We start from the raw sequence: 23,226 nt of genomic DNA, 5'->3' as shown, positions 1-23,226 counted from the left end.
CAGATTCTCTGATGTTCTAGAAAACAGTGAGGTGATGTTGATGGCTGGAGATTTAAAGTCTGTTACAAGAGCAGTGGGCAGAGACCGATAAAAGCAGACAAATACAACTCCAAAGTCTTCCATCGTGTTGTTTTTAAAAGGGAGGAAAACGAATAAAAACAAATCTGTTTTTCCTTTTAACACCCTGAGTGTCCCTTCTGCCTGGAGTCACGGAGTAAAAGAGCCACTGTGAAAACAAGACACAACAGCATCCTGAGGACCTCAGAGTCCATCACAGCGGAAACTCACACATCCGCACATGCCTGTGCACACCCACACACACCCAACAATCACTTTAATAATATAACAAGGGCTTTTATGGTGCTATAATGTTGGGTGTTGAGTGAAAAGACAATGACTGAGCATATGTTCATCCAACATGGCAGCTGCAAGGAATGCGACAGACCAATACGGTTAGTTCTCACACAGACGACGTTGAGTCAAAAATGGAGAACATTAGATACCCATCCAGAGACTCATGTCGTAGAGATCAATTTGAAATACACAAACACCATTCATTGTCCTGGATGCACATATTGTATATAAATGTAAAAAAAAAAAAAGTGGACTAGAAAAAGACAAACGAATTCATGGTCTAGCCAAAGAGCAGAGTTGTCAAGATTACACCTATGCGGGGCACCTGGGTGGTTCAGTGGGTTAAGCCTCTGCCTTCAGCTCAGGTCATGATCTCAGGGTCCTGGGATCGAGTCCTGCATCGGGATCTCTGCTCGGCGGAGAGCCTGCTTCCTCCTCTCTCTCTCTCTGCCTGCCTCTCTGCCTACTTGTGATCTCTGTCTGTCAAATAAATAAAATATTTTTTTTTTAAAAAGAGAGATTACACCTATTCTCTCTATTTTTTAATTTAAAAAAAAAAGCAGTTATGACAAAATTTACCAATGGTCCCCCCAAGGTAGCAGGAATGCAGACATCAGCTCTGCTAACCTCTGTTTTTCTGAGTTCTAAGTTCCCCACAACAACCACAAGAATTGCGGGACTATAGTTAACTGAAAAGCAACTTCTCTTTACACAGATACTCCAAGTGGTCCTCTGCTGAACAGGTAGTTGCCCCTGTGCATTTGGCTCTCTCTTTTATCTGTTTACATGGGCCAGCTGTATCTCCAGCATAATCACACTGAATACAATCTAGACAGCTCCATAGTTCCAAGCCTGGCTATATCCCCTGATGAACACCTGTCATTTCACCACAGGTGGGGGATGCTACTGCTGGTTGAGACTGATCCTAGGAAACGTCCTCTGAGGCCAGCCATACCATCATTAGCACAAAATCTCTACACTGTTTAAGATTTTTTTTTAAATATATTAAAGCTCTTTATTTCCATAATATGCAAACTAGGAATGTGGAATTAGAAAAGAAACTTTCAGCAATATTCATAATAATAATAATCAAGGAAAGAAGGACCAACAGGTGCAAAAACAGAATGAGAAAAAGAAATTTGCATAATCTCAAAGCCTCTCTGTACAGAATACTTCTTAATTACAAATTTTAAAAAGACAACTATGTAATGAAGAAGTTTTCCAGATATCAACTTAATCAAATTATTGAATTTGTCATCACCAGTAAAAAAACAAATCAATTTATGATGTCACCTGATAGAATGCAATAAAAACATCATTTTTATGATATCCCTCTCAAAAACATATTCTTTGCCTAATTATGAAAAAGACTAAGTCAATTTGAGTGACATTCTGTATGTGCTATTACTGCTCTGTAATCTTGATAAGAATTTTTGAGGGTACGAAATTCAAGGAAAGACAGAGGAATACTTCTAGATTAAAGGCTAGGATGATGAGGTAGTTGGGTAGAACAGATGAGCCAGAAATGTATCTTTTTGCTATTGGAAGAATATGAACAAGGTTTCTGGGCCAGGAATCTATAGGAGTTATTTATATGATTCCTGAAACTCTTCTATAAGCTTCAATAGTTTCAGAAAGAAGTATTAAAAACATGCAGACCTGTTTAGATGGTCCTACTGCACATAATAAAAATGCAACTCAGGGTACCTGGGTGGCTCAGTCAGTTAAGTGTCTGACCCTTGATATCAGCTTAGGTCTTGATCTCAGCGTTATGAGTTCAAACCCTGTGTTGGGATGGAGACTACTTTAAAAAATTAATGAATTAATTAAAAAACTAAAAAAAATGAAACTCTATCAAATTGGATGCAAACTGTTTTGCCTCCTATCCAGCGAGAGGAATCCACTGACAACATGCTTATAAGTGTGACATCAAGCTACTATCTGAGTTTTTAAACACCTCCTCTTATTTTTTGCACTTTCTTCTTATGAACGGGTAAGAACCAGTTAATAGACTGGCATGGGTGTCCATAGGCCACAGTTTTACACTGTTTAAGATTTACATTTGCCTTATAACCGTCTTCCCCAAATTCCCGCATCTTGCCCACAGCAAAGTAGATCTTTGGGATCCACAAACGTTGTCCTATGCCTATAATGTCTTATTTACACTTCTGTGTTCAAGTTCTTTTCTCTGAAACCATCACCCCTCTGGAATGAGATTTTTATCTCAGTCTATTTGCATTTATTCAGAATCAGAGACGGCTCTGAAACCAGACCCTATTTAAACATAGAAAGAAGAGCAGTTGCAGATTAAATAAATGTTGGGGAACTTAAAAAAAGAAAAGAAAAACAAAAACAAAACACTTCTATTTACCTTCTTGTGTTTCCCTTTTTCCAGATCTGCGGTTTCCCTCCTGTTGGCCGTCCTGTGAGGGTGCCAGCTTCTGCACGTGATTTAATGGATCAGAAGGTCAGATACCAGGCTTGACTTGGCTGTTTGCAGATTCATGATCTTTGTGATTAATTGTCACTTTTTAGCACAAGGGGAATTACCTGCTAATTTGTGGCATTGCTGCTCTTGTTATTTAACATAGTTTTGACATCTGCAGACATTCCGGAGGAATATAAAACATTAAGTGGGCTGGAAAAACATAATGGAGAAAAGGAAATCTGGGGTGAGAAAGGTAATAATTGAACAATGAGAGAGAGGAGCTGTATTTCACTTGTTATGTGGGGAAGTTGTGCTCAAGGAACACTGAGCAGCCCTCTCCAACTGCATTTTCCTTGTGTGCTTAAAAAAAAAAAAAAAGGTGTCAGGAGTAGCTAATCGGTGGGTTATGGGTTAGAGCCAGTGGGATAGGGCTCGGCACCTGCGCAGCGCCCATTCCCTTGTTTCCTGGGCAAGCCCTCAATTCTCCTTCTGGTCCCCAGATGTTTGGTAATGTCAAGCAGCCTGTTTGGAAGGCTAGGTTATAATTTGGAACCCAGTTTGTTTACATTATTATAACAACAGTTTCAGTTTGTCTCTGCAGCAAAGATTATGTCAGCACTTTTCTTTCTGTGTTTATTATTTTTAGCAGTTTAAAAGCTAACCGTGAAAAATGGCTTTCTGGCTGTCAGGTGACGTTCAGGCTGGGCCAGGGTCTGGTGGAGTCTATAGAAATGCTCCCGGGCTGTGAGAGTGGGTCTTTTGAATGCTGTCTTTGTGCCTCCCCTTGCCCAGGGCCTCTGGCTTATTGTCTGGGCGCCTCAGTTGGGGTGATGCTATCTGATGGTAACCACGGCTAGTATTACAGTGCTCAGTGCCCAGGCCCTCCCTGGGGGCCCCCAGTCTGGCTGCCTCTGTCTCCCAGCCCTCCCTCAAGGGAACTATTCAAAGCTCTCATATCAGAAAGCACTATTTGCAATTTATAGAATGTTCTAGGGAAAAGTATCAGTAAGGATCACCTGGGCCTGCAGGTCTCTAACATTTTTTTTTTTTAACAAAAAACATTCTCCCAAATGAAATCTCCCAGAGAACCCCAATTTGCAAGACACAGAAAAGTACAGCTGTTCTGTTTGAAGGGGAGGAGGGTTGCCACAAAGCCCACCCTTCAGCCTCCTCTTCACCCATTCCAATCAAATCGACTCCTCAGGTCCCCCTTATCGCTCCCAGGAGACCTCCCGACTCCTCAGGATCTTATAAGGCGACCCCTTCCACTTACAGATAAGGAAACTAAGAGGCAATTTTTAACAGGCTTCAAACATGAGACATTAGACACTAAGCCACAGAAGAGTGCACCGTGTACTAATCCATTTTCATACAGCTCTACAAAAGACAAAACTCATCTATGATGATAGAAATCAAAATAGTGGTTACCTTGAGAAAAAGACGGGAGTGCCTGGGAAGGGGCATAAGGGAATCTTCTGGAGCGATCAAAATGCAGAACTTTATAGAAGTGCAGGCTACACAGCATTTGTCAAAACCCCTCTGTGCCTTGTACTGTCTATAAAGTATACCTCCATCAAAATATAAAAACAAAGAGGGAAAATAAGGCAACAGATAAATGAATTAGGCAGTGGATACATAGAAATACTTATGAGCTTCCTTAAATATTGAAAATACTAATGAACTTCCTTAGAGTTATGTGGATTATTTAGTGAGTGGGCTCTAAGATCATTAGGCAGTTTTGGAGGACAGGAGACTGCTCCTTTTCAGGAATTTTTTTGTTCAATAATCACCAAAGCCAGGACAGGGGAAAAGTTCTCAGAGAATACAACACCAGACAGTGGGACCACAGACTGCCTTTTGGGATCTTCTAGACTGTGATGTGGCTGAAGGTGATATGTGGGCAGTCACATCGTGGAAATCTTGAGCACAGTACTTGGTGAGTGAATTGATTTCACATGTACCGTCAATGTATCAATAATGTTCCAGAAAGACTTCAGAACTTGTGAATCCTTTGCTCCCTCATCCCAATGTTTTTCCATCACCTATGAAATGCAGGATTCTCTTTCCCATACATTAGTGGAGTGGAACTTCTGGTGACAGAGATTGGGATTTGGGCCTCCAGAGACACCTGTGGAATAGGGCTATTCCATGTTTGGTCTTTCTGCTTTGGGCATGTGTGTCAAGGACTCTCAAACGATTGGCTTTTTACCTGTACCTTTGCCGTAGGCACTTTGACCCTTAAAAAAATACTTTCTTTTCCCCGAAATACTTTGCACCAACCCTACTTAAATTTTTTTATTTGTATGTTTTAGAATTCCGGCAGTAACAGGAAAGGTAATTGTTTGGGTTGAAGTGCAGCTAAGGACATGGGCTGGCCCGAGGGACCCAGCAGCTAACTCTGCATTTAGAGCCTGATGAGAACACTAAGCAGGCAGAAGGAAGGGAAATAGTTCGGTCTGGTTTCTTTTTTAGTATTCATTTTTAATGATTTTAAGGTTTTTTAAATTTAAATTCCATTTAATTGACATATACTTTATTATTAGTTTCAGAAGTAGAATTTAGTGATTTCATCAGCTACATACATGCAATACTCGCGCTCATTCCATCACCTGCCATCCTAAATGTCCATCACTCAGTTACGCCATCCCCCACCTACTACCCTTCCAGCAAACCTCAGTCTGTTTCCCACAGTTAAGAGCCTCTTAAGGTTTGCCTCCCTCTCTGTTTTCATATTATTTTATTTTTCCTTCCCTTGTCCTATGTTCACCTGTTTTGTTTCTTAAATTCCACATACCGGAGAGCCTGGGTGGCTCAGTCGGTTGGTCAGCTGCCTCCAGTTCAGGACATGAACCCAGAATCCTGGAATGGAGCCCCGTGTCAGGCTCCTTGGTTCTCTCTCTCCCTCTGCACCATCCCACACAAACCCCCATCATAATAAATAAATAAATAAATAAATCTTTTTTTTAAAAATTCCAAAAATGAGTGAAATCATATGGTATTTGTCTTATAGTCAGTGAAAGTGTATTGGGAGGCAAAGGGGCAAAGGGAGAGGGGCTTCCAGAGCCTGACGTGGAGCTCAATCTCAGGACCCTGGGATCATGACCTGAGCCAAAGTCAAGAGTCCAACTTTTAACTGACTGAGCCACTCAGGTGCCTCAGAAAATGTTTTTGAAAAGGATATGATGACACTGTTCAGAAGGGTAAGAGAGGGTTAGGTGAAGCTGGCACAAGAAGCATTTGAAGATGCTCAAATGTTCCAGCCTTTGAGGCTATGCAAACAAACTCTCTACTACTTGAGTGATTTCCCAGCAAAGAGCCAAGGCCTATTTAACTCACAAGGCTGATTCACATTAACAAAAATTTAGTTCACTAATGAAGCCATGGCAAAAAAGAACCATCCATAAAAAATAACATTTTAAATAACCAGAATTTATTTTAACCCACACATTCCATGCTTTGCACATATAAATTTCCTAATTGAATCAAATTTGACTGAGCAAGGTTTTTATTTAACCAATTTAATTTAATGTTCATAAGAGCAGAAATGAACTTACATGATCTAAGTGTTTGGGGAGAATGTGCTCTCTTTTTTTGCAATTTTATGCCCATTTGAAAGGAACTGTTTCTCCATATCATTAAGAGTTAACTTGTCTAAATGGAAAATAGAAGACAGAAGGTGTGTGTCTTCTCCATCCCAGTGACTGGGGGAAAGTGTTTCCTCTTGGAGCCAACATTCTGAATATGCATGCATGTATGTACGTATGCATTTATCTACAGGTCAAGTGGTCTTAGGACAATGCAACATGTGTGTAGTCAGATTCTATTAATTCATGAGAATGAGGGTAAAATATTAATAATTGAAGTCCAATCTATTGATTTTTTTTTCCCATTGACTTCTAAAAATCAGCAACCTGAAACTTCAAACTAATTCAGCTCCTTATAAGGACTGTTAACTGGGACAATATCCTGATTTGAGTTTTATTCCCCTTTCCTTCCTTAACTATTTTTCCTACTGGTGCCATTGGGATAATAACTGAAAAACAGAATGAAAGAAAAGTAACAGTTTAATGTGCATATTAATAATGATAATAATAATGATGATGATGATTATTATTATTATTATGGGTTCCCAGACAAGATAATTGAGGGTAAAATGAACAGAAACAATGCCTAAAGACATAATTGTCACAGGGGCAGGGCTGGACTTGAACTTAGGTCTTTCTATCTGTAAACCTCATCTTAAGAAGAGAGGCAATGGCTCAAAACTAATCAAAATATTATATTAACTGGAGCGGAGAAATAGCTACATTGGTGGAGAAAGTAAGCTACTGTCTGGAGGCTGCCCATAACAGAAAGCCATAAATAATAGTGACAAACACTCAAAAGTATTTTTCTTTCCACAGCAGCAGGGAGTAGTTCTGTAATCATCAGGGACTCGGGTGCCTTCTATCTTTCTGTATTTCTATCCTTCATACATGACTTTATCCTTAAGGTTACCTCTTGATTGAATATGGTTGCTGGAGCTCTAGCCCTCACATATGAATTCCAGGCAGCAGAAAAGTTGGGAAGAGGAAAGTGAAAGGCACCCATCAATAGCTATGTTTTTTCTCTTTAGGAGTCATTACCAGAACTCCCACCCCACAACTTTTACCTATATTCTACAATTCTTAAGTATAAAGGAAGCTGGAAAATATAGTTGGGTACTTTGCTACCCAGAAGCAAAGTGAAATTTGATTATAAAAGTATATCATGGAGGCACCTAGCAGACCAAGTCACAGATAGGCAAATATGAGAAGCTTTTCAGTTCCAGAGAAGAATGATCAGGGTTCTTTAGAGGAAATGATCTTGTAGCCAACTCCATGACGGATGAAAGTGGGAGCAATAAAAAGTAGATTTGAGGGGTACCTGGGTAGCTCAGTTGGTTAAGCATCTGACTCTTGATTTCTGGCTCAGGTAATGATCTCAGGGTCATGAGATGGAGCCCCACATCAGCCCAGCGTAGAACCTGCTTAAGATTTGCTCTCTCCTGTCCCTCTGCCCTTCCCCTCACCCTCTCTTAAAAAAAAAAAAAAAAGGCTTTGAGGACTTCAGTTTGTGGTGATAAGCTTCTTATTAGTAAGGTTGCATTAGGGACAGGAGAGAAGAGAAGGATGTGATAGAATTTATGAAGAGTGAACTGACCAAAGAGAATGTATTCATGAATTGTATGGTTCAAAACTGTGTTTCAGCAAATACACACAACATGTGTGTGGGGGCTGTATATATGTGTATACATTATTTATGTGTATGTATATTCAAATGCATATATAGGAATGGCAACTCAGGAAAGACATTCAGCTGAACTTCTAAGAAACAGATCTGGATAAAAAAAAGTTACGTAGTATTTGTCTATATAGAATTTTGGCTGGGGATTTATGATGCATCCTCTTGGCAATGGATAAATAATACACGCATGCAAACAGAAATGAATACATGTATGCACACATACAACATAAACATAAACTTTTCTAAGGCTCCATAACACCAATAACGAAGATCTTCAAACTTTGGCATCCCTAAGAAAAGAAAAAGGAAAAATAAAAAGGGGCTAAGCAATAGCTTAGAAAGGGATTTGTAAAAAGAACTAAGAAGTTATCTAAGAAGCCGAGCTAGAGAAAGTAGGAAAGTCAGGACGGGGAAGGAAACCAGTTTTTCTTTCAACTCTTCTTTCTTCCTTCTCACCTCCCTCCCCACGCTCCACCCCCACTTCCTTCTTTCCTTAACTTTCAGAGGAACAGAATCTTTGGTAACTATATTTTCATAGACTTTTCATTACGAGCTCCCAAATAAGAATTTAGCCTCCAGGTTGTCATCACATCCCTTTTGTTAAACCAGAACACGGCAGGTAACATCTTGCCATTTTGTAGATGATAAAATCAGAGCACATCTGTGGCTCTGGTAGGGTGGAACCAGAGCTTCACGGCATAGCTCTTTGGGAACTCCATTGTGTCCATGTACACCAACAAATGCCACATCCCTCGTGTATGTAATCCACGGGGCTGAGCAGAAATGACCGAGTCTCTCAGTACAACTCTCTTGATCCTCTGTGTTAGACACCTTGACTATAAAACAAAAATAATATTTCATTTTAGCTTTTAGAATCACCTACCACTGAATAAGCGTAACTTGATTTTCTGATTTTAACCCTCTTTGATTGCATTTTATAAAGCTCACATGTACCCTGTTTTACCCATCAAAGGTTGGAGAAGAACAAGTTTTGTTGGGCACAGGCTGCCTGCTACTCAAGGTGTCTTCTCAGGAAGGCTGCTGAGGCAGAAAGTTGTAATTTCTGCTGTCACATCATGGAAGATGTCTCTCATTAAAAAGTAAATGTCAGGGTGTCTGGCTGGCTCAGTCAGTGGAGCATGTCACTCTTGATCTCAGGGTCATGAGTTCAAACACCACATTGGGTGTATTTAGTGATTACTTAAATAAATACATAAATCTTTAAAAAAAACTTTTTAAATAAAAAATAAATGAAACTTGGGATGCCTGGGTGGCTCAGTTGGTTAGGTGGCTGCCTTTGGCTCAGGTCATCCTGGGATTGAGTCCCACATCAGGCTCCTTGCTTGACATGGAGCTTGCTTCTCCCTGTTTCTGACTGCCACTCTGTCTGCCTGTGCGCTCACTCGCTCTCTCTCTCTCTCTGACAAATAAATAAATAAAATATTTTTAAGATAAATAAATAAATAAATGAAACTCAAAAGTGAATGCCTATACATTTACATAGTAAAAATACAAAAATACACATGGGAACAGTTCACATCCACTGAGAAATCATGGCTACCTTGGCAAGACAAGGGAGGAGAGGAAAGAGAGGGAGATAGGTCATTATTGTTTTCTTCTGTTCCGTTTCTTATAAAAAGAGATAAAGGAAATAGAGCGAATATGAATGGGCATCTGTAATATTGTTTTATATACCACTTGGTGCATGCAGTGTTTCATAATTTAAAAAAAAATTAAGCAAATTTAAGTCCTTCACATAGACAAAGTGATTGGAGCGCTCCATATTCTTTACTCCATCCTAACTATCTACTTACAACCACATATCATCCTTCTGTGTCTTTGCATATGTGACTTCTCTCTGCCTCCCTCTACTCTTTTCCCTAATAGCTCCTGTTCACCTTTCCAGACTCCACAATGTATCACAGTCTCTAGGAGGCCTTGCCTATCTCCTTGCCTTCAATTCATATCTGGGTTTGAAGGCTCTTCTCATTTATCAAAGAACATTGTGCATATTTGTATCATGGTAGATACCATATCAGTAACATGGTGTGTTTTACACTGTTGTGCACGCCACGGGTTTGTTTCTCTGACTTCTAAGACTATTACCTCTGGCTGAGCTGTAATACTCCCGTGAGCACCATTTACACAATATTCAACCTGCACAATTGTATGGGTCAGACCTGCCTTCTCTGTCCCAGATAGAGACTATCATTATAGCCCTATGCAGAATACCTTGCCACGTCCAAATGCAGAACAGACACATACTCACATAGCAAACACTTGTTTAATGAATGAAAAAAATGAGCAGTCAACCAAACTCTAAATGCCTTGATAAAGAATTCTCTAAACAAGTGGTTCTCAAAGTGGGGCCCCTGCACCACAGCATCTACATCACGAGGGGAACTTGTGAAAATGCAGATTCTCAGGCTCCACCCCAGACCTACTAAGTCAGAAACTCTGGAGGTAGAACCTATGAAACACTAACAAGCCCTCTAGAGGATTCTGATGCACATGTAACTTTGAGATATATTAACTTAGATTGATCAAACAAAAAGCAGAGATTTCACGTTGTCAGTTGATCTGGAAAAGTAAAGAGGAGTTGTCTGAAGAACAGTAAGAGTAGGGGGGCAGGCAGAAGAAAGCATGTGAAAAGACAATGGGGACTAATAGGTAATTTGTAAGTTCATTGTTATAGATGGAGGGAAGAATTCAAGCTGATGGGGCAAGAGAGCTGATAATCAGGTGTTATGTCATAGAAGTTGGTTTAAGATATTTGGGTTTTAATCTGACAGAAGTAGAGAGCCATTTTTTAAAAATTCAACAAGGTAGTGATTTGATCTAGTTTACTATTTCAGAAAGAGTCCTATGGCAAGGGTGTGACAGATGGGAAGGAAGTGAACTTGGCCTCTCTGGGCCACACAAGCAGCTACTAATTAGCCCAGGTGGATTATGATGAGAGCCGAACTAAGGCGGTTGTTCTGGGAATGAAGAGGATGGGATGGGTTCAAGAAATATTACAAAAGCAGAACTGACAAAACATGGGAATGATAGAATTCAGGAGACAAGGGAGAAGTCATCAAGGATGGCTCCTGGGTTTGTGTCTTATGCAATGGAAGTCCATTTGAACCATTCACTGAATTAAGAAAGACAAGACCAGGAGGAGGTTTGGGAGCTGGGATGGGGCTGGAGAAGGTGACTTTGATTGGGACATGTGAAATTGGAGGTGGAGGTATCAAATGCTCGTAGATACATCCTGGGCTGGAAATTTCAGCTTGATATCTAGGTATTAATCATTTATATATCATTATAAACAATGCTGCCATAAATATACATAAATTTTGTCTTAATATCTGATGATTTCCATAAGAGATATTTCTAGGATAAAGGTTGTTGATAAATATAACCGTATTTTACAAAAGGTTACATTATTTCATGCCTCCATTAGCAATATAGAAGAGAATCTTACCACATCTTCACCAACATGATTTAATCTTCAGAAACTGGATATCCCAATAGTGAGGTTACTTTGAGTTCACTTGATTACTTATAAGGTGAGAAAGATTTCACTTTTCATTGACTTCTATACAAAGATTATCTGTTCATGTCATTTGTCTATTTTCTATAAGACATTGATTTTTTAAGTTGATTTTTAAGAACTCTTTTTCTCAATTAAGGATTTTATCTCTGCCAATCTCATGCATTGCAAGGAAGTTTTTCCAAATTCTCATTTGTCTCTGCTCTAGCAGGTGACTCTTCCCTCTGCCTAGAACCCCTAAATATCCCTCAAGGTAGCCAGTAATGGTACCTACTGCAATATGTTTATTTGAATTGTATCACTCTTGAAGTCCACTCTGACCACCATATTTCAAACTTTGAGCACCAAACCAGCACAGCCCTTGGCACTTCCAATCCCCCCCTTGGCTCTACTTTCCTTTTTCTCCAAAGCATTTTCCACCTTTTCCCATATAATGGGATTATTTATTTTGTTGTCAGTCTTTATACAGTAAAATAGCCACCTTCACAGCAAAGACATCCAAACATTTTTCTGTTTTGTTTATATATAGATATAGTCTCCCAAACACCTTGAAAAATGCCTGACAAATAGTAGATGCTTAATAAATATCTGCTACGTGAGTATTAATTCCTTTATATTTGTATTATGGTTATAGAGTTTCAAATTTTAATTCATATAAATTTATTAGTCTTTCCTTTTTAATATCTTTCATTATTTTCACACTTAAATATTTTCCCCATATAAAAATCAATTATATAACTAGCTGTATTTTCTTGAATTTTTTAAAATTTCCTTAAAAGAATTAGTCTTTAAGACACCCGGGATTCACTAGAGTGTGTAATGTAGAAGGAGACTCTACCAAGGTATTTTCCCCCAGAACTGTCAATTTCACCTCATTTTTTTCAAACTTCTTCATCTCTCTGACATTGGTTTGTAAACTACTTTTTTTTTTAAAGATTTTATTTATTTATTTGACAGAGAGAGATCACAAGCAGACGGAGAGGCAGGCAGAGAGGGAGATAGAGGGAAGCAGGCTCCCCACTGAGCAGAGAGCCTGATGCAGGACTCGATCCCAGGACCCCGAGATCATGACCTGAGCCGAAGGCAGCGGCTTAATCCACTGAGTGGATTACAGGTGCCCCTGTAAACTACTTTTAAAAAAATCCTATACTAACTTCATACAGGAGGGTCTGATTAGAACCTAGAAGAGTTCCATTCTCCACCGGTGAATGTTTTAAACCCTTGCCATTAGGACTTGCCAACAGTTTTAGAGCAAGTATTTGGTTGAACTAGAAGTAAGACTGAAATTTTTTTTTTTTTACATTTTTAAATAGTTTCAGTTATTAATAGCAATACAACTTTGGTTCACTATGGGAGAGTGTGTGTAAGATCATCACAAAGAATACATGCAAAAAGTTTCAAATATGAAAGTAAGACTGAAATTTCTTAATTCCTAAATACATTCATTAGAAGTAGGAGAATGGTGGAGGGGTTTCTTTAGTCTTCACTTGGATGAAGAAAATAGATTATCAAAAAATGTTCATCTCTTTCACAAATGGACAAATTACCTAGTTTAAACACAGGTTTCTAGAACTGTTTTTAATGTTGTGTTGACTTATTTTATTAATATCTTCAATGGCAACCATCTAAGAAGACCACAATTGATTAGACAGCTTTTTCTTGAAATGTGAGCTCATACCAACACACATTAATTTCTGGGTTTGGGTTGTGCTTTCTATAAATAATAGATGGAACAGCTAGTTAGTAGCACCCTTTGGGCAAAATGCTGTCAAATATTTATTAAGCTTTTCTCTATGCAAAACACCAGACCATACCAGTGGGAGGCACAAAAAGCACAACCAATTATATTCCCCAAAGAAACTTAAAATTAACTGGGGAGTTGAGACACATATGCAGGCAGAGGTAAATAATAATCTTAGTTATTCATTATTATTTATGTTTTTGGCAAAATGAATGGGGCAGACTCCATAGCCGAGATATTACAAGAAAGAGATAATGGTGGTTGCAGCGACCTGTGAAGCCTTTACTCCAGGGATTAGAATTTGAATCAGGCCTCAACAAATAAGCAAGATTTCATGTTTATAGAAGAGGAGAAAGGAAGAGAGAGGTCGCTAGTCCTAAAACCTGTTTCCGTCATTCAGCAGTTGTGTGTTTTTGTTCTGTGTTGTCATTGTTGCTGTTGTTATAAGCAACAGGTGGTTTCATTACCAGACAATTGCTGTCTTATGGTTTGATACACATCGAAACGGGGTTTTATTTCTCCTTTAAACATTTATTACACTAATATAGCTTGAAGTTGAAATGAATCAATGAGGAAGAGCTAGCAGGGATGGTTAAACTTAGACTGATACCGTAAGACAGCAGTAAGCATGCTCTCTCCTCTTTTAAAACCACTTGCTATTATGAGCCAAGGATGGCCCAGCCACTTCTTTCAGTGTTGTTTTCTTCCTTTGAGAGGAAACATCTGATATGGCAGTATCATGACAATCATTAGTTATCAATGTATCAGAGGAAGCTGTTCCTCTCACATCATCTAGAGACCACCATTTGGTAATTAGTGTAACCTTTTTCTCGCAGCAACCCTTTTATAGGAGCAGTAAATAAACAACAGAATTCATCTGCTAAAATAAGTATTTGGCTTCTTTCTCTTTTACTGCTTCTTCCTACTGCCTTGAAGAGGATCCAAGATAGACGGACAGACGTAGGAAGTGGGAACTTAATCCACAGTCTGAAAAGAAGGACCATGACTAACTAGGAGCCTGCTGCAGTCATCCATTTTATTCACCTTATCTAGAAACTCAGCTTAATCTCAGCTATTCTCATGTATATTTTATATTTCCCATTTAATCAAAAATAATATAATATGTATATTTTTCAGCCAGATAGACACAACATTGGAATATGCTTATTCTAAGAGCATTTGCCTCCCCAATGGGGCTTAAGAGACAATCCAGTGTATTGTTGGTTATCAACCAACAGGATACATAGACCTTGAGCTTTCTAGTCCAAGGGTGGCCTTAGTTCATCTGTATCTTGGACCTGTGAGCTACTAATTATGGTCATTTTACTAAATTATGTGGTTCATACTTTTATTTAATATGTTGTTAGGGGAGAGCAGGGTTTTCTTCCATGAAAATTTAATGAGAATAAAAGCTGGGGGAGCATCTAGAGTAGTGCATCTCAAGTTTTAACAATCATACAGGCACCGAGAAGTCTTGCTAAAATGCTGATTCTGAACCCAGAGATCTAGGGCAGGGTCTGAGATTCTGTTCCTAACAGAGCTCCTCGGTGATGCCTGTGGTGCTGGTAACAGACCACACTTGGAGCGACAAAGCAGCTCCGGAATGGATCTTCCAGGTGCAAATCCTAGTTGGCCATGCATTTCTGTGTGACTCTGAGGAAACCATTTAACTTGCCTTTGCCTGTTTTTGCAGCCATAAAATGGAGATAATACCTCATAAGATTGCTATGAAGATTAAATGAATTAATATATGTAAAATGCTTAGAACAGTGAGTGTTTGACAGATAAAAGAGCTATATAATTGTTAGCTTCAGCTATTATAGGCATATTATGTTGTAAATACTTAGTCAGGTGCCTATCTTCCCCCACTCAATTGAGTCTGGCTGGGGTAGAGACTGGAATTATTTGTCTTCTCACCCCTTACCGCTCTCCCATCACCTGCCAGCACCTGGCACAGTATTTGGCATATGGTATGCGCATAGCACTCAGTTCATATGGCGAAACAGCATCTGCCTAGAGTCAAGAGAGGCAGAAAAATCATACATAATAAAGATCGTATATAAGTTTCATTTTCACTTCCACTTAGTTTACATCATCGTTCTTTTAGAATTTACCTACACTAAGGAATTTAATATCAGCATCGAAGACAGGGTGTTATATATATTTCCTTGGAATTGATAAACAATTGATGTGATGGAAACATCTGTAAGTTTTCGTGTGCGCTATGAATATGAATTTTTTTCCATTCTTATCAGAGATGGAATGAAAGTGATATGTTCCCCTTTAAGCAAACCTTACACTGTAGCATCTATGTTTACAGAATAGATAAATTGAGTAGCAAATATTTATTTAGCAAAATTCTTCTTTGCATAATGCTTCAAGAGAGCTGCTTTATGTAACTAGTTACTGAATAAACTTAGATGTGTTTTGCATCCAGCATAATCAGAGATCCAGCTGGGGCGTAAAGGGGCTCATTTGTAGAGATATTCTAGGAACAAAGTAGCTGAATCCACATTTGAAAGAACTAATAGTAACTTTGATCCACTGCAAGATTCTAAAATGATTCGGTGACTCTCAGACTTAATTTCTAAATCCTTCTATTTAGATATATGTCTATAACTGGTAGTATGACTTCTGGAGTATTCCAACAAAGGTCCTAAGAGAATTTGCCCCTGCATATGTCAGCTCATAGTTTCTGACACACAGAATTATGGAATCCTATAGATGGAAGATTTCTTAGAGAGGGCCTCCTTTCTACTCAGTGTGTGCTTTAGGCTTCGTGGGATTGGAACCACCTGGGAATTTGTTAGAAATGCAGAACCTCAGTGGCCGTCAGTGGTTCAGGTCATTAAGCATCAGACTCTTGATTTACACTTGGGTCATGATCTCCTGGGTCCCAGGATCAGGCTTCGAACTCGGCCAGGAATCTACTGGAGAGTCTCTTTCCCTCTTCCTCTGTCCCTCTGCCCCACCCCCATTCATGCTCATGTGCACAGTTCTCTCAAATAAATAAATCTTAAAAAAAAAAAAAAAAAAGATGGGGCGCCTGGGTGGATCAATGGGTTAAAGCCTCTGCCTTCAGCTCAGGTCATGGTCTCAGGGTCCTGGGATCAAGCCCCGCATCGGGCTCTCTGCACGGCGGGGAGCCAGCTTCCTCCTCTCTCTGCCAACTTGTGATCCTTGTCTAATAAATAAATAAAATCTTTAAAAAAAAAAAAAGGAAAAGAAGAAAAAGGAAATACAGAATCTCAGAGCTTTCTCTAGATTTAACAAGTCAGAATCTTCACTCTTTAAGAAGCTCCCCAGAGGATTCTTAGGCCCAGTACACTGGGACAAGGCGAAGTCCATACTCAGAGCCTTTGCTGCCATGTGGCTGGTTGCATTGCATGATTGCTGTTGTTGCCATCCTAAGAACATCTGAAAACAACAGAGCTTTTAAGGGTGTCTGTCTTGGCTAGGGAAGCAGTTGCCATTTTAAAAGTTAGAGATGCTGGATCCAAAAAAATATGCTTAGGAACTGCGGTTGCCTGAGGCCTGAGTTTGTTGAAACAAGTCAACGTGCAGAGGAAAACAAGTTGGTAGCTTTATCTGTGGACTTCTTACAGTCATCAAAATGAATGGTATGGTAATGCCATGCTCATGAGAAAAATGCACTTGTGACTCTTCACCCATGATTTCCCTATCTCTGCCAACCTGAGAAGGACCCACTAATCCTCAACCGGACAGTGTCCCCACTGCAAAACGTGCTGGGATAGTAGGAAGGTGAGATGGAGCTAAGAGCTTAAATTTTTTCTACAATCGATTACATGCAGGACTATGTAAGAACGTGAAATGACGCCCACATACTGTTCAGCACAGCAGATAAACTCCTTTCATAGGAAATACATGACTTTGGTAGAATGTTCTAGATGAGTCAAAACCTTGACAATAACATAGAAGAGAAAAAAATTACAGTAATATTTCTTTGCATCTGGACAGCTATATGCTGAAGGAATTAGCTTTCAGCTCAAAAAGCTGAGGAGAGATTCTGATGCCCCCAAGATCTGAAGACCCAAAGTGGGAAAATGCCTTCCTGAAACTCCAGGCAAAGACAGGAGATTCAAGAGTTTCTAAAAGATTGTATACACTCTAATTACCTCTAGGAAAGGTCAGAAGACAGAGGTGGAAGCTGGACCTGGCCCAAGGCAAATAATACAATAAACTCTTTGTTATTTGATGCTTGTAGATTAGATTAACCAAAAAAAAAATGACACTTAACACACTTACCTACTTTTCCCAGGAGCTTAACAATCCTGTCTGGACAGTATGGTTCTAATGTGAAGAGATAAAAAGTATTCAAGCCTCTGATACCGGTTTATTTTTCTGGCTAGGTGATTAAGGAGACAGTGTGAAATTTATACTTATATCATTGTTTCTTTGGAAATCAGTATTTCACCAAAGTTTCTTTTTTTCTCTCCAAATTCCTCTCTAGTATCTTGCTTGATAATGTGCTTTATGAATGTATGAAATATATTACAAGATACATATGAAATATGACTATATTATTGTTACATTATATGTAGTTATAATTTCTCATGGACTTCTAAGTTCTATTTTATTTTTCCTGCCTTTATACTGTAACCCAGTACTGTCCTTGAAAATGTAGGGTGAGGGGCACCTAGGTGGCTCAGCGGGTTAAACCTCTGTCGGCTCAGGTCCCGATCTCAGGGTCCTGGGATCGAGCCCTGCATCGGGCCGTCTGCTCAGCAGGGAGCCTTTTTCCCCCCCTCTCTCTCTGCCTGCCTCTCTGCCTGCTTGTGACCTCTCTCTGTCCAGTAAATAAATAAAATCTTTAAAAAAAAAAAAAAGAAGAAAGAAAGAAAGAAAATGTAGGGTGAGCCACGAATGCAAGTCACATATTTAATTTTAAATTTTCTGGCAACCATGTTAAAAAAAAACAAATAACAGGTGAGATTTATTTTAATATTATATTTTGCATAATGCAACATCCAAAATATTCCAACAATGAGTCCCAAATGCTTTCATATCCCAGCTGAAAAACACTGAAAGAGTAATGGGCATTCTCCAGGTCCCCATCTTGTGTGGTCAGGTTCAGTGTGGGTCTGGGGCTAAAGCCCCGGTTGGTAATAAAAAGAAAGTGCATCTTCCTAGGGCATCGATTTCCCTTTGGTTAGACAGGTGTGGCAGATGTAGCAGGTTTTAAGAATTTGAGGATTTGGATCACCTTTCACTTACCTGACATTTTGGTGAAGCTTTGCAAAAAGACTTTAGAGAACAACTTTATTTCCCCTTTTCTGGCCTTCATATGCTTGCACTCTTCAAAGAGTTTTGACTTTAGTCTAAAAATAATAAAGTTTTCATAGCTTTATTTTTGTAACATAACTTTCATACTGTATGACCCCCAAGGTGATGAATTGATTCAAGGTTTATAACTGAGGAATTATCCCTGTTGCAGAAATTCTACAAGAGTGAGTTTGGCTGAACTTTTTACCCACCAAGCCTAAAGGAAGTTGTGCTACAGGTGTGACCTCTTGGGAAGGGCACATCTTTGTTCTTACTCGTGGGAACAAGTTGAGTTTACCATAATGCTCGGTCCCACAACCCAGCCAGTTCAGCTGAGCTATTTCCTGGGTTACGTTCAGTGATGCTTGCTTTCCCTGAACCACAGAGGGGTTATGCAATCTATGCTCTGAGTTTTGTGTGAATCATGGAGTGTTTCCTCCCTTGTACTCATCCAGATTTCTGGTGATTGATCGATTGATTGGTCAAGCGATCGATCTACCACTCTTCAGTGAGGTATAACACACATATGCTAAAATAGGTAAAATTCGATGGATTGTTTAAACAGGTGTACACCCCTGCCACCGCTAATGAGGAGATAGAAAACGCTTCCAGCATCCCAGAAAGTCCTTTCATGCTCCGCTCCACCCCATCTGGCCCCTATCTGAACCTAACGCTCACCCCAAGGATTACCACTATTCTGAATTCCATCACCACTGATTCATTTTTTTTTTTTTTTGCCCATTTTTGAACTCGCTCAACATGGAATTGCACGATACGTCCTCTTTCAAATTTACGCTTCTTGTGCAATGGGTAGTCTGTGAGAGTCACACACGTTCCTGTGCATGTGTGTATGGCGTTGTTGTTACTGCAGAGTAACAGTGATTGTGTGAATAAACCACAATTTGTTTATTCATTCTCTGGTTGGTAGACCTTTGGGTCATTCCTTGTTTGGGGCCATCCTTTGGTGAGCATATGCACTTCTCCTGGATATCTATCTAGGAGATAGATCAGAGGGTAGTGTGTGTTTCACTGTATGAGAAATTGCCAGACAGCTTCCCAAATTGGCTGTGTAAACTGACAATGCTGCCACCAGCCCAAGAGCATTCTAGCTCCTCCTTACCCCTTCCAGTACTTCCAATGTTGGTCTTTTTCAGTGTGGTCATTCTGATGGGGCTGTCAGTTTCTCACCAAATGGCTTTAATGTACATTTTCACCAGACTTCAGTGAGTCACAGAAATTGTTGAAGTTTCATCAAGATTCCTTTCAATTCTTATTTCAGGCTACACTGTGAGCAACTGTTATTTACCGTTTTTCAGAAATCCTATTTCCCCTTCATGAGGGACATGATGCCTAATTGTGCAATCATTCCAGCTTTGTCACATGTGAACATTTCTTAGCCACACCCCTAATGCGATAACCCCAGGGATGGCCCTGGTCAGTGCTGCACAGGGGACACCTAGCATTGCTGCCATAGACATCTGGCAATGAGTCTGTCCCTACAGACATAGGGCAGCCTGCCTGTTCAGTGAGTCCCCAGGGAGCGTTTATTAAGCATCTTCTTTGTTCCAGGCACTGTGTTGAGCATTGGGAAACAACAGGGACCTAGGCACTGTCTCTTCTTGGAAGGCTCACAGTCTAGTGAGGGAGACAGAAAGTGAGCATACAAGTGTAATACAGTATGTTCATGCTTTGAGAAGTGTGTATGCTTGGGGAGCTCTGAGGCCCAGAGCAAAGGAGGTTGGAGAGAGCAAAAAAAGTTGAAGAAAGTCTTCCCTGGAAGAGTGACAACCTGAGTGTTACAAAAAACAGAGAGAGGGCATCCCAGTCAAGGGAGCTGCAAAGCCAAGGCATGGAACTAACCTTCAGCATGGGTTTTTCCAGGATTTCCAGGGCAATGGGAGCATTAAGGTTCGTGTGGGAGGCCACTGGCAAGAGATACACCTAGAATGTCTGTAGGGCCATATCATGCAGGTATATTTAGGTGGGAATCTTTTCTGCAGAATTTCAGCCCAGAAAATCTTCTCAGGAAGCAAGACTTCCTTTGGCTGTTGTCTCTGAGTTTTGACTTTTCCTCACTTTTTGATGTTAAATGGGGAGATGTCAAACTTCTTTCTAACTTCTTATCTGGACACAAACACATTTTCTTTTAAACAGTTTGCAACCGGTGTGTACTTCTTCATACACAACAGTCTACAAATTATAATTTCTTTACTCAGTTTTTTATTATATGCCATCCAGACCCCAACCCCTGGCTCACAGAAGAACCCTAGGAATGGCAAAGCCTGTTAAGAGTGTTCTTGTGGAACGCAGTTTTATTCTTGGCCTAGCATCTCTCCTTTTGATTGGAGAAGTGAGGCAGATATTTCCATTCCCAATAAAGTATCTACTCATCTAAATTAAGTCAGCCCTGATCATGTCTGAACTTTCTCCCTGAGCAAAGTTGAGGCAGCCGTGGGCTATCTGAATTACCACCACTGTATTTAGCAAACACTCATGTAGCATGTATCTCTTTCCATTTTCCAGGCAGTGTTCTAACTATATTCCACATAATGACTCACCTAGAGTTGGATAATATTAGTCCCATTTTACAGACAGGGAAGCTGGGACAGCAAGAGGTTAAGTAACTCGCTCAAATCACGGATGGGGCTTGAACCCACACTTTCATTCTTGTAAACAGTATACTGTGTTGCTGCTTCTACATACTTGTGAAGTATCCAGGAGAAACTCAGAGAAACAGAGTTCATTCAGCAAACATTTATTGAGCAACTGCCTGGTGGGTGAGTCAGCAACGCCTTTGCCCCATTGGCTCTTAATCTATTTGAAGAGACAGGAAAAAAAAATTGCAATGCAATGTTAACCCAAGGAGGAAAGTAACTAACTCAGGGAAGGGCTGGAATGTTAAAGACAGGCTCGCTTTGCCTTTTGTGAAAAGCAGTGAACAGAAGGGGCAACTGTCAGAGTTAGGACAAGGCAAAATGTGTCCAGGAGGTGTCAAGTGCACGTGTGAGGTGGTAAGGTGTGCTGTGGCCAGTGTGGATGTGGGAGACAGGGCTGATGGTCAGGACTGCATGAGGGGTGTTGTATGCAGGCTGAAGAGTAGGGCTTTATCTTGGACCCAGGAAGAAGACATTGAAAGCTGTCAAGTCGAGAAGTGATATACCATTCTCCTTGCTAGAATCCAAGAGAGGGTGAAGGTTAGCTATGCAGGATACTTGTAATCTAAGACTATCTGGTGGGCAACAATAAAATATGGAGTCGCAACAATAGTGTGCGGAGAGGGGGACAGGGATGTACAAGGGGAGGGGACAGACAGGAGAGGGAAGAAGGAGAGAGGGAGGAAGGAATGGGGAAAAGAGAGAGAATGATGTCTGCTGAAAAGAAGAAGAGAGGGAGAGTGGGATAGAGGGAGGGAGGAAAAACGGAGCAAAGGGTGGGAGGCAAGAAAAAATGTGCCAGTACCCTAAAAAAATAAAAAACAACAAAAACTCACAGTGAAAGGTTACTGGCAAAATCCCCAGATGACAGGCATTTTGATGTATTTGCTCAGGTAGCTTTTGTTTGGATGGTTCACCAGCAGTTCTTTCATGGCTCTGTAATAGCTCATTGAGATTACTTGTATCTGAAGATAATTTGTCAGGCTTATGTAAGACTTCATTTAAGGGGCATTGCCTTGGCATGCAGACAGCTTCCAGACCTTACACACCAGCAAAAACATGTTATCTGAAGAGCACAATAAAACAAAGCAAATGCATTGCTAGGTACCCTGGCAGTAAGAAGGCAGCTCTATGGGACATCTTCAGAATCATGCCTGCCTTTTTAAAAAGGAGGAGGATGGGGAGGCCATTGGAAATTGACCCAGAAGCCTGAACCTGGATGGCTTCAAGCCCATGGAAACTTCAAATCTGCGGGATTCCCCAGCCTGATCTCAAGCCAAAGAAACGATTCCCATCCTCTTTGCCGGTTACAAGCAGCCGCAGCCGTGGGGTGAACGATTTCTCTCCATGATTCTGATGATGAGGCTGGATGGAGGAGGGAGAGGGTGAGAGTTCTCATCGACCCCGGCCCGAGAACGCGGGTAAGGTAGTGTGTCAGGTGTTAGCTGTCCTGGCAGCCTCCTGGTGTCATAGGAGTCCCGTTTCACTAGGGGTTTCAGTTTCCACAAGCTTTGCTCATCTTCCTGCTGCAAGACTGGCTGCTGGCAGCAGGCGGGAGGCATGGTGTGGAATCCCAGATCGAGAGAACAGTCTGGAGTGGAGAGCCGTCTGTCTGGGGAGTGTGTTCTGTGGCCAAGCCCGTGCAGTCATGACGCCAGCCCAGCGTCAGTCAACGCGCTCATCTAAGATGCGTCTCAAGAATGTATAATTGGGATCGCTCAGCCACAGAAGCGCAGGACGGCGGAGTTGGGTCCCGAGCAGGTCATTTGCTTAGAGAGCCTTCGTTCTACCTGACGTGGAAGTGGACTAGGAGCAGCTCATGCGGAAGGCGTGGAGATGTCAGCAGGTTCTGGAAGCGGGCAGGACGGCAGGGTGAGTGCTTGACCGCCCCTATGATGCTCTCTGTGTGAACGCTAAGAGAGATTTTGTTACAATTCGTGGATGGGTCAAGGGTTGTCCATATTCA

General features: G+C 40.6%; 1 protein-coding gene across 6 annotated transcripts in view; it reads left to right on the top strand.

Moving 5' to 3' along the window:
- THRB (thyroid hormone receptor beta) overlaps positions 1–23,226 on the top strand; it is a 381,314-nt gene that overhangs the window by 158,518 nt on the left and 199,570 nt on the right. For all 6 annotated transcript variants that reach the window (XM_045088971.1, XM_045088969.1, XM_045088972.1 and 3 more), the window contains exon 2: positions 2,750–2,821. The gene's annotated coding sequence lies outside the window, so the exon portion shown is untranslated. The remainder of the gene's footprint in view (positions 1–2,749; positions 2,822–23,226) is intronic.

This window comes from Mustela putorius, unplaced genomic scaffold (assembly GCF_011764305.1).
Source record: "Mustela putorius furo isolate JIRA1106 unplaced genomic scaffold, ASM1176430v1.1 tig00003834_pilon_pilon_pilon, whole genome shotgun sequence".
Classification (NCBI taxonomy): domain Eukaryota; kingdom Metazoa; phylum Chordata; class Mammalia; order Carnivora; family Mustelidae; genus Mustela; species Mustela putorius.
This window is presented reverse-complemented; position numbering and strand designations above follow the sequence as displayed.